Raw genomic sequence first — 10,575 nt, forward strand, 5'->3', positions numbered from 1 at the left:
GAATTAAACCAAATCTTCACTTTATCCTTTAAAGAGAAATGAAATAAACTGTGGCGCCCCCGACCCCCATGTAGAGAAAACACGGGAATCGAGACGCCGGGATGATGACAACACGGTCACACATCCCAACGAAGTGCCAGTGTGTGTACATGCAACGGTGTACAAATAAAAATATCGCAGCGGATAGTCATCTAAGTACCAGAATTTAAATACAAACTAAACATCAGTAAAGTTTTAAAAGCAGTTATACAGTCATCCAAAATAAAGTTAACACATGTCCCAAAAATACAAAAGGGTAAAATAAATAACAAGCTAGTGATCCCAGATCACTCCTCGGGCGGAGCCGTCTCCTCAGGCTCACCCTCCTCCTCCTCATCTGCATCAAAATCTGCGTTACCACAGAATGGTACCGCAGGTAAGTATAACCCAAAAAATAATATCCTCAGGAATAAAAATGCATTAATGCCACCAACATGTATGCATATGAAGAAATATGCATTTTCCTCGAAAATGATTAATTTTCCAACACACGCCAAAATCTCCATTTGGCCCAAAAATAATCCGTAAAACATTTTTTCCAGAAAATGAATTACACAAAATCCAACACACGCTATTTTCTCAGAAAATAGTCCATTTTTAATGTATGCACCATGATCTCCCCTATGGGTCATCCGCACACCCTGGCTTCGTAGCGATGCCCACTTTCGCGCCCAACACGTTAGTGGGAAACATCCACTACACAACGAGCGATGCCCAGTTCCGCGCCCAGCGCGTACATGGCCAGACATCCTCTAGTCCCCGCTAGCAGAAGGACCACGGAGTTGGCACGAATCTCTCGTCCGATCCCATTGTCGCCCAGCGACAATCCAGGGGACTTTACTCAGTTTATTCCGCTCCCGAGTAACCAGAGGAGCTCCACCGAGATAATGCCCCATCTCGGCTTGGGGTTCGTGATACACACGCACCCAACAAATCATTCACATGAAAACCCAGTTTTCATAAACACATGAACATGAATGCAATACACGAAAACCAGTTTTCCTTTACAAACATGAACATGCATGAAATAATGAAATGCACATGAACCAACCAATCCAAAATCCATCAATAACCAATATCCAATAACCAATCCAATCCAATCAAACCAACAACTCCAATCACAAATCCATCCGACCCCCGTACTCCTCGGACTCAGTCCGGCATGCCAAAAAATACAGTGAAATGGGTTAGTGCAAAAATACATAAAATTCATGAGAAATCTTTGGAGAAATACTTACAGCGCTATATGATAATTTCCGGAGGATCACGAAGCTGAAAAAGGCGACGTCTGAGCAACACCACAGTGTAAAATACGCTGTGGCCGTGGGTCACAAATACCCACTTTCCAACGGAGACAAACGAAGGCCCCAAAATGATAGGGTAGTGCCTAGAGAGGTCGGTGAAGCCAATGGTGGTGGTGGTTTGCTGTGGATGACAGCGCAAATGGTGGTTTAAGGCCAAAAATGTACAAATCGGAAATGGACTTGGTGGGGCTTCTTCACCAGTGACGGATCGAAGCCGGAGTTGGGTCCAATGGGTTGCCAAGAGGTCGGGGATGAAGTGGTAGGAAGATGGTGGCCAATGCGCGACGGCGGCGCGCGAAGGAGGTGAAGGCCGCGGCTTCAAGCCGTTGCGTGGAGGCTAACGGCGGCGAGTTAGGGGCTGAGGTTGGTGGGGGTTGATGACCGGCGGGAGGGGAAGCTACTGGGCTGGGCGGTGCTGGTCACGGCGGTGCGGCGGCAGTGGGTTGGGGGTGGACGACGGAACGCACGAGAGAGAGGGAGAATGCAGCTCGCGCGGGAAGAAGGAGAAATAAGGAGGAAGAAAAAGAAAAGAAAGAAAAGAAAAGGAGGAAAAGAAAAAAAATAGGAGAAAAGAAATGAGGTCCAATCCTCATAACTTGGGTAACAAAAATGATCCAACGGAAACGACTTTAAAACCATAAGTTAAATAAAATAATTTAAACGTAATGGTAAAGTCAAATTGAAATAATTAAATCACACAGTAGTTAATTTAAATATTAAAAGCAATTTAAATGCATATAAATAAATAAATATCAAGAAAGCACATAAAAATAATTTTCACCAAATTAAAAATCCTAAAAATAACCCAATTAAAATCCAGAAATTTTAAAACAAGAGAATAATTTTTTGAATAACATAAAAATAATCCTTCAATAAAAATACACTAAAATACGGGGTGTTACATCCTCCCCCCCTTAAAAAAAAATTTCGTCCTCGAAATTAGCAAGGTCAAACATTAAACTAAGACAGGATCAAGATTCAATCGAGAGCATACTTAGAACATACCGACAATTTCAATCAAACAAGTAAGGATAAAGCTCCCTCATGTCGGCTTCTCTTTCCCAAGAGTAATCTTGAGCCAACGGATCACCCCATGACACTTTCACCATAGGTATTGCCTTGGACCTTAATCTTTGCTCTTTCCAATCTACAATCTGCGTCGGGGTAACTTCATAAGTAAGGTTAGGCTGAAGTTGAATGCGTTCAGGGTCAACAAAACGTGGCTCTTGCTGTCCAAAACTCTTCTTCAACGAAGACACATGAAACACATCATGAACATCCCCAAAATAATCCGGCAAGGCAACTCTATAAGCAACAAGCCCAACTTTCTCTACGATCTGAAAAGGGCCAACATATCTTGGACTAAGCTTTCCTTTCTTACCAAAGCGCTTAACGCCTTTCATAGGAGAGACTTTAAGATAAACCCAATCACTTTCTTCAAAGGATAAGTCTCTTCTTCTTGTATCTGCGTAACTCTTCTGGCGACTTTGCGCTTCTGCCATTTTAGTCCTTATAAACTGAACTTGATCCTTCATTTCTTGAATTATCTCAGGCCCAAACAATTTGCTCTCACCAACTTCATCCCAACACAAAGGCGATCTACACTTCCTCCCATACAAAGCTTCATACGGGGCCATCTGAATGGAGGAATGAAAACTGTTATTATAAGAGAATTCAATAAGCGGTAGATGATTCTCCCAACTTCCTTGAAATCCTATGACACAAGACCGCAACATATCCTCCAGAGTCTGAATAGTACGCTCTGATTGACCATCAGTTTGAGGGTGATATGCACTACTAAACTTCAACTTAGTGCCTAAAGCCGCCTGCAAGCTCTTCCAAAAATGGGACGTAAACCGCGGGTCCCGATCTGACACGATACTCTTGGGTACTCCATGCAAACGCACTATCTCCTTGACATATAACCGAGTCAACTTACCCAAAGAGTCGGTATTATTAACAGGCAAGAAATGGGCACTCTTGGTCAACCGATCAACAATCACCCAAATTGAGTTCTTCCCACTAGGAGTCCTCGGCAAACCCACAACAAAATCCATAGAAATATCATCCCACTTCCACTCAGGAATAGGGAGAGGTTGAAGTCTACCAGCAGGTCTTTGATGCTCAGCCTTCACTCGACGGCACGTGTCACATTTCTCAATAAACAAAGCGATGTCCAACTTCATTCCTTCCCACCAGAAATTCCTCTTTAAATCTCGATACATTTTCGTGCTTCCTGGATGAACTGAATAAGGAGCCGCATGGGCTTCTGCCAAAATCCGCTCTTTAAATTCAGAATCTCGGGGAATCACTCTACGATCCTGAAACCGAAGAATACCATCCTTATCCAAGCTGTAATGCAGGGGTCCTCTAGACTTCCTAACTCTTTTCCTGATAGCTAACAACTTAGGATCCCTTCTTTGAAGAGTCTTCAATTCTTCAAAATCCACTACTCGGACATCCAAGACTGACGATAACAATTCCTCTTGCTGTGAACTCTCGATAAGAAGTCTCTTCATACCACAAAGGAGAGAGTCCAGATCTGATGACTCTGCTTCATCCACTTGTTGAGATTTTCTACTCAAAGCATCAGCGACTAGATTCGCCTTTCCTGGATGATACTTGATCTCACATTGATAGTCGCTAATCAGCTCTAACCACCGCCTCTGTCTCATATTGAGATTCTTCTGAGTAAACAGATGCTTCAAGCTCTTGTGATCAGTATAAACTTCACAGGCTTCACCATACAGATAATGCCGCCAAATCTTAAGAGCAAAAACTATTGCCGCCAACTCCAAATCATGTGTGGGATAATTCCTTTCATGAATTTTCAGCTGACGAGATGCATAAGCAACAACCCGTCCCTCTTGCATAAGAACGCATCCCAACCCGAATTTGGATGCATCACTAAAAATCACAAATGGCTTGTGTGGCTCTGGAAGTGCCAAAACAGGTGCCATTGTCAATCTTCTCTTCAACTCTTGAAAACTTCTCTCACATTTGTCAGACCATACAAACTCCGTATTCTTCCTAGTCAAGGCAGTGAGAGGTCCTGATAGTCGAGAAAAACCTTCCACAAATCTTCGATAGTAACCGGCAAGTCCCAAGAAACTTCGTATCTCACGAACTGTTGAAGGGCGAGGCCATGACAAAACAGCTTCTACTTTACTAGGATCTACAGCCACCCCTTCTTGAGAAATCACATGTCCAAGAAACTTAACTTCTTCTAACCAGAATTCACACTTGCTCAACTTAGCGTACAATTGATGCTCTCTTAATTTTCCAAGTGCCAGACGAAGGTGGCAAGCATGCTCTTCCAAATCTCGGGAATAAATCAGAATGTCGTCAAGAAACACCACCACAAAAGAGTCCAAAAAGGGTCGAAACACCCGATTCATTAAATCCATAAAAGCGGCAGGAGCGTTCGCTAACCCAAAAGACATCACTTTAAATTCATAATGCCCATACCTCGTCCTGAAAGCAGTCTTGGGCACGTCCTTATCCCTTATCCTCAGCTGATAGTACCCTGATCTCAAGTCAATCTTCGAAAAGACAGCTGCTCCCTGAAGCTGGTCAAACAGATCATCAATTCTTGGAAGAGGGTACTTGTTCTTGATAGTCACCTTGTTAAGCTCCCGATAGTCTATACACATTCTGAGAGTACCATCTTTCTTCTTGACAAACAATACAAGTGCTCCCCATGGCGAAGTACTAGGCTGAATAAATCCTTTGTCAGCCAATTCTCACAATTGAGTCTTCAAATCTTTTAACTCGGCCGGTGCCATGCGGTAAGGAGCCTTATGCACAGGAGCCGCCCCGGGTTCCAGATCAATAACAAATTCCATATCGCAAACGGGAGGCAATCCAGGTAACTCGTCCACGAACACATCGGGAAATTCTTCCACCACTGGAATATCCGCTAAAGATTTCTTCTCAGATGGTGTAGATACGACTTGGACCAAAAAAGCATCTGCCCCACAAGCTATATCTCTCTTAGCTTGAACTGCTGATATAATTGATGGTCTTGCCTTTAACTTACTTCCCACGAATTCCAAATAATCCCCATCCGAGAGTTGAAAACCAATTACTCGGCTTCTACAATCAATATTCGCAGAATATCGATACAGCCAATCCATACCCAAAATTATATCAAAACCAAGCAACTTGAATACAATCAAATCCGCATCCAGTGTCCTTCCACCCAGATCCAAAGGACAACCCAAAGCAACCTTGGAGCAACACACGATCTCGCCATTGGGAAGAGCCACAACTAAGGATTGCGGTAGAGGTTCTATAACCAAATTGCACATCCGTGCAAACGTGGCAGACACAAAAGATTGGGACGCCCCAGAATCAAACAAAGTACAAGCATAAAAATCATATAGACGAACTCTTCCTGATGCAAACACAACCACCAGACAAATTCAAAAAACCCAACCACACCAAACATTAAATCCAAATAAATAACTACAAACATACCAGTAATCACCCCAGCGTCGTGGGTCTCTGGAGCCTCATAATCCACATCGCCTGGAGTCACTGCATAGACCCGGGCTTGTACCAACTGTCTCTGGCTGCCCCTTCCACCTCGTCGACCTCTTCGTCCTCCTTGGCCACCTTGAACTCTTGTAGGACACTCCCGAGCAAAGTGACCTGGCTGGCCACAATTATAACACTGAATTCCCCTCTGACCACAATCGCCCTCATGGGCTCTATTGCATCTAGGGCATACTGGAGTCCGACCCCCTGCACGAACACCGGAGGTTGTATGTGGACGGGTCCCGGTCCTCTGAACAAACTTCTGCTACGATCCAGAACTACTTCCTTCACCAAGATAACTCCGTCTTTTCTGACCAGGAGGGGAGCCCACTACAAAGCTATTCTCTCGCTCTGCGATACTGGCCAAGTCTACCAACTTCTGAAATTCCACAATTTGAAGACAAGCCACTTGTCTGCGTATTTCGGGGCGCAGACCCTCCATGAAACGCTCAACCTGCAACTCTTCTGAGGCAATAAGGTGAGGAGCGAACCGTCCAAGCTCCATAAATTTCCTTGCATACTGCTCAACAGTCATGCCTCCTTGAACCAAATTATTGAACTCCCGAGCCTTTTGCCTTCTCACCGAAACAGGAAAATATCGATCATCAAATTCCTTTTTAAACCGCTGCCAAGACACAGCAGCCAAGGATCCTAACTCCATTTCTAGGAGTGACTGCTTGGTCTCCCACCAGTATGCTGCTTCACCCTGTAGCATATAGCTTGCATACAAAACCATCTGGACCTCAGTACACCCACAGACTTCAAAGGTTCTTTCCAAATCTAGAATCCACCTCCTAGCTCGCATTGGATCCTCCTCGCCAGAAAAGGCAGGAGTCCTATGCGCCAGGAAGCGCTCATAGGTGCACCCCACTTGGACCGCTCTATTTAGATCTCCTTGCGGCGGTCAGAAATTCTGCTCGAACAAGTCTGACATCCTATTCAACGCCCTCGTAATGGCATCATTTCTTTCACCCCTGGGTAGCTCATCCTCGGGCACATCAGCTTGCCTTCTTGGTCTCACCATAGTCCTGTCATAGAGCAACCTCCAACCTCGCTTAAATCCAGATAAAACCAAACTCAACCAAAAGCAACACAAAAAAAAAATACAATAAGATAAAATTAAATTAAATAACATCAATTAACATAAAATAAAATAACAATAAACTCATAATATCTCATATTTATTTTTAAAATAATCATTTAACTTACAACACTTAAAAAAAAAAATTATTTTAAAACAATAAAATAATTTCTGGTACTATCCTAAGGGACATGTGGTTTTACCCAGAGCCAAACTGCTCTGATACCACCTGTGGCGCCCCCGACCCCCATGTAGAGAAAACACGAGAATCGAGACGCCGAGATGATGACAACACGGTCACACATCCCAACGAAGTGCCAGTGTGTGTACATGCAACGGTGTACAAATAAAAAACGCAGCGGTTAATCAAGTCTACTAAGTACCAGAATTTAAATACAAACTAAACATCAGTAAAGTTTTAAAAGCAGTTATACAGTCATCCAAAAATAAAGTTAACACATGTCCCAAAAATACAAAAGGGTAAAATAAATAACAAGCTAGTGATCCCAGATCACTCATCGGGCGGAGCCGTCTCCTCAGGCTCACCCTCCTCCTCCTCATCTGCATCAAAATCTGCGTTACCACAGAATGGTACCGCAGGTAAGTATAACCCAAAAAAAATAATATCCTCAGGAATAAAAATGCATTAATGCCACCAACATGTATGCATATGAAGAAATATGCATTTTCCTCAAAATATCATTTTCCCCGAAAATGATTAATTTTCCAACACACGCCAAAATCCCATTTGGCCCAAAAATAATCCGTAAAACATTTTCCCAGAAAATGAATTACACAAAATCCAACACACGCTATTTTCCCAGAAAATAGTCCATTTTTAATGTATGCACCATGATCTCCCCTATGGGTCATCCGCACACCCTGGCTTCGTAGCGATGCCCACTTTCGCGCCCAACACGTTAGTGGGAAACATCCACTACACAACGAGCGATGCCCAGTTCCGCGCCCAGCGCGTACATAACCAAGCATCCTCTAGTCCCCGCCAGCAGAAGGACCACGGAGTCGGCACGAATCTCTCGTCCGATCCCATTGTCGCCCAGCGACAATCCAGGGGACGTTACTCAGTTTATTCCGCTCCCGAGTAACCAGAGGAGCTCCACCGAGATAATGCCCCATCTCGGCTTGGGGTTCGTGATACACACGCACCCAACAAATCATTCACATGAAAACCCAGTTTTCATAAACACATGAACATGAATGCAATACACGAAAACCCAGTTTTCCTTTACAAACATGAACATGCATGAAATAATGAAATGCACATGAACCAACCAATCCAAAATCCATCAATAACCAATATCCAATAACCAATCCAATCCAATCAAACCAACAACTCCAATCACAAATCCATCCGACCCCCGTACTCCTCGGACTCAGTCCGGCATGCCAAAAAATACAGTGAAATGGGTTAGTGCAAAAATACATAAAATTCATGAGAATTCTTTGGAGAAATACTTACAGCGCTATATGATAATTTCCGGAGGATCACGAAGCTGAAAAAGGCGACGTCTGAGCAACACCATAGTGTAAAATACACTGTGGCCGTGGGTCACAAATACCCACTTTCCAACAGAGACAAACGAAGACCCCAAAATGATAGGGTAGGGCCTAGAGAGGTCGGTGAAGCCAATGGTGGTGGTGGTGGTTGCCGTGGATGACGGCGCAAATGGTGGTTTAAGGCCAAAAATGTACAAATCGGAAATGGACTTGGTGGAGCTTCACCGGTGACGGATCGGAGCCGGGGTTGGGTCCAATGGGTTGCCAAGAGGTCGGGGATGAAGTGGTAGGAAGATGGTGGCCAATGGTGGCGCGACGGCGGCGCACGAAGGAGGTGAAGGCCGCGGCTTCAAGCCGTGCGTGGAGGCTAACGGCGGCGAGTTAGGGGCTGAGGTTGGTGGGGGTTGATGACCGGCGGGAGGGGAAGCTACTGGGCTGGGCGGTGTAGGTCACGGCGGCGCGGCGGCAGTGGGTTGGGGGTGGACGACGGAACGCACGGGAGAGAGGGAGAATGCAGCTCGCGCGGGAAGAAGGAGAAATAAGGAGGAAGAAAAAGAAAAGAAAGAAAAGAAAAGGAGGAAAAGAAAAATAGGAGAAAAGAAATGAGGTCCAATCCTCATAATTTGGGTAACAAAATGATCCAACGGAAACGACTTTAAAACCATAAGTTAAATAAAATAATTTAAACGTAATGGTAAAGTCAAATTGAAATAATTAAATCACACAGTAGTTAATTTAAATATTAAAAGCAATTTAAATGCATATAAATAAATAAATATCAAGAAAGCACATAAAAATAATTTTCACCAAATTAAAAATCCTAAAAATAACCCAATTAAAATCCAGAAATTTTAAAACAAGAGAATAATTTTTTGAATAACATAAAAATAATCCTTCAATAAAAATACACTAAAATACGGGGTGTTAGATTGACAACTTGTAGTGCATTTCCTTGAAGTATGATCTTTCTAAGACCAATCTCTAAGCTATATAAAATGGATTGAAGAGCAACATAAGTCTCAGCAAGATGTGGATCAAGGAATAAAGTTCTTTTCATTCTCATAGAAGCTATGATCTTGTCTTCTCAATCACGAATAATAGTCCCAATTCCCATTCAGCATAGTTGTTTATCTACTGCAACATCCCAGTTGATCTTGTAAAAGTCTTGTGGAGGAACTTGCATTGACCAGTGTTTTCTGAGTCTATAGTAGGTAATTCTGAGGCTTTGTAACTCAACATCTTTAGATCTTGCAACTTTTGTGTAGTTTGTTTCAGGAGGGTCTTTGGAGTAATAAAATATTTTTGAAACACCACTTCATTTCTCCTTTTCCAAAGTCTTGAGGCCACCAATGCTAGTTCTACCAAAGCATCCTCTTCTAGATCATCTAACATTTAGAACAGTAACTCTCTTTGAAACTCTGATGCATGATACTTTTCTATAATTGTTTAGAACAGTAACTCCACACATCTCTAGTTGACTTGCACTCCCATAAGCATGTTCAATGGTTTCTGCATTATGTAAGCATATGGGACAGTTGGGATCATCAACAACCTTGCTTTTGAAAAGATTAACCTTTGTAGGCAGGGCAACATGACATGCTTTCCATAAAGAAGAGCTTCTTAGCATTAGGTTATGCAAGATTCCACAGCTTACCCCATCTTTCCTTCTACCCATGTGAGCTAAATGATTGCCCCTTAACCCTATGTTGTAGTTCTACTTGTAAATAGTAGGCACTTGTGACAAAGAATTTTCCATTAGTTGTGCATCTCCATATTAGCTTATCAGGACTGTTGCAAGGGCTTATTGGAATTTTACTAACGGTGACAGCTTCTTCAGCAGAGAACAACTCCTTGATCAGGTGCATCTTTCGTTGTTTTGTTGTTAGGTCCATTAAAGTACCTACTATCTCTTCCTTATCAAAGAAATTAACTGCACTTTGAATCCAGTAAATGGTTGGTTGTGGCAACCATTTATCTGTCCAAATCGTAACACTTCCCCATTCCCAATTCTCCAAAAAAGACCCTCTTCAAGCAAAGGTTATGCTGCTAACATACTCTTCCAAATGAAGGAATGATTCATTCCTAGATTGGCTT

This window comes from Juglans regia, chromosome 16 (genome assembly GCF_001411555.2).
Source record: "Juglans regia cultivar Chandler chromosome 16, Walnut 2.0, whole genome shotgun sequence".
Lineage (NCBI taxonomy): Eukaryota > Viridiplantae > Streptophyta > Magnoliopsida > Fagales > Juglandaceae > Juglans > Juglans regia.